The sequence below is a fragment of the Oncorhynchus clarkii genome, chromosome 6 (genome assembly GCF_045791955.1).
Source record: "Oncorhynchus clarkii lewisi isolate Uvic-CL-2024 chromosome 6, UVic_Ocla_1.0, whole genome shotgun sequence".
NCBI lineage: Eukaryota > Metazoa > Chordata > Actinopteri > Salmoniformes > Salmonidae > Oncorhynchus > Oncorhynchus clarkii.
The window spans coordinates 8,150,821-8,153,320 of NC_092152.1; positions in this window are offsets into that span (position 1 = coordinate 8,150,821).

Genomic DNA, 2,500 nt, shown 5'->3' on the forward strand with positions numbered 1-2,500 from the left:
TCAGTAATACGATTGTGTTGCTGTCAAAGGAACGAGACTGTTTTATAATGGAGGATAAACAGTATAATTAGTCTATAAAGGTCAGTCTAAGTGTTGTGTTGTTATCAGGTAAACCGAGAGGGGCCACTCACATTCGGCTTTGTGGCCTGAGAGGTCAGGTGAATAATTCAGCAGTTGATTGTTCGGGGCTTTTGTGTTTTCTGTGCTCCGGTCAAAAGGAGTTATGTTGTCCAGCTCTTCTCCTTTCCCTCCCCATCTCCTCCCCTCCTCCCCTTCTCTCCTCTCCTCTCCTCCCCTCCTCCCCTTCTCTCCTCTCCTTCTCCTCTCCTCCCCTCCTCCCCTTCTCTCCTCTCCTCTCCTCCCCTCCTCCCCTTCTCTCCTCTCCTTCTCCTCTCCTCCCCTTCTCTCCTCTCCTTCTCCTCTCCTCTCCTCTCCTCTCTTCTCCTTTCCTCTCTTCTCCTTTTCTCCTCTCCTCCACTACTCCTCTCCTCTCCTCTCCTCCTCTGCTCCCCTACTCCTCTCCTCTCCTCCCCTCCCCTGCTATCCTCTCTCTTTCCTCTCTTCTCATTTTCTTGTCTCCTCCACTACTCCTCTCTTCTCCACCCCTCCCCTGCTCTCCTCTTCCTCTCTTCTCCACCCCTCCCCTGCTATCCTCTCTCTTTCCTCTCTTCTCCTTTTCTCCTCTCCTCCCCTGCTCTCCTCTTCCTCTCCTCTCCTCTCCTCCCCTGCTATCCTCTCTCTTTCCTCTCTTCTCCTTTTCTCCTCTCCTCCCCTACTCCTCTCTTCTCCGCCCCTCTCCTCCCCTATTTCAGATTCACAGCCCCACAACTGCCACCGCTCTTTCCCCTCCAACACCCCAACTTTATATTGAAGTCAGACAGTAGATGACGTAGTCAGGTGAGTTCCACTGCTTAACAGGTGTTACTCATTAATCTTCACGCAGTATCAAATCAAATCAAACTTTATTTGCCACATGCGCTGAATACAAGTGTAGACTTTACCGTGAAATGTTGACTTTTACAAGCCCTTAACCAACATTATCCTGCTGACACTATCCTGATGACATTATCCAGGTGAAATGATCATGCTGACATTATCCTGTTGACATTATCCTGTTGACATTATCCTGCTGACACTATCCTAAAGACATAATCATGCTGCCATTATCATGCTGCCATTCTCCTAATGACATAATCATGCTGACATTATCCTGATGACATAATCATGCTGACATTATCCTGATGACATAAGCATGCGGACATTATCCTGATGACATTATCCTGGTGCCATTATCATGCTGACATTATCCTGCTGACACTATCCTAATGACATAATCATGCTGACAGTATCATGCTGACATTATCCTGATGTCATAATCATGCTGCCATTATCCTGATGACATTATCCTGATGCCATTATCATGCTGACATTATCCTGCTGACACTATCCTAATGACATAATCATGCTGACATTATCACGCTGACATTATCCTGATGACATAATCATGCTGACATTATCCTGATGACATTATCCTGATGACATTATCAATGCGACATTATCCTGCTGACACTATCCTAATGACATAATCATGCTGACATTATCGTGCTGACATTATCCTGATGTCATAATCATGCTGACATTATCCTGATGACATAATCATGCTGACATTATCCTGATTACATTATCATGCTGACACTATCCTGATGACATAATCATGCTGACATTATCCTGATGATATTTAAAGCACTAGAGTGGGTGTGGTTGGATATAATCAGCTCCTCCTCGTTGCTTTAACAATGTGCCCTGTTTGGCAACGGACCACAGACTGGGATGGAAAATGTACTGTGTAGTGGTTTTAGGGGCCTGTATAGTTGTCTTCAGGAGGTTGTTTAAATAAGGGGACTATTTGACTTTGGTGTATTTGGGGGGCTTTACACAATGAATAGATGATAGAGGGAAGGTAGGCTTGAAGTTGACACTGAAAGGAGCTTGTGTTTGTGTGTGTGTGTGTGTGCGCGTGCGTGCGTGCGCGCGTGTGTGCCTGTGTGTGCGTGCATGTGTATTTTAGCAGACTTGGGCCTCTGTGTGTCTCTGATTTAAAACACACATTCTTAAATACACACGCGTGTGCTATAAATATGTCCAGAACTGAGTTCACCATGACAGACGATCCTGAGAGGCGGTTCCCACGGGGGACCAGTATGAAAAAAGTGTCAAATTAAATTAAATGAAAATGTATGCACTCACTAATCTAAGTTGCTCTGGATAAGAGAGTCTACTAAATGACTCAAATGTCAATGTTAACTGACTACACACACTGGCTGGCTGAGTGTTGTCATCCCTGATACTGGCTGGCTGAGTGTTGTCATCCCTGACACTGGCTGGCTGAGTGTTGTCATCCCTGATACTGGCTGGCTGAGTGTTGTCATCCCTGATACTGTCTGGCTGAGTGTTGTCATCCCTGATACTGGCTGGCTGAGTGTTGTCATGCCTGATACTG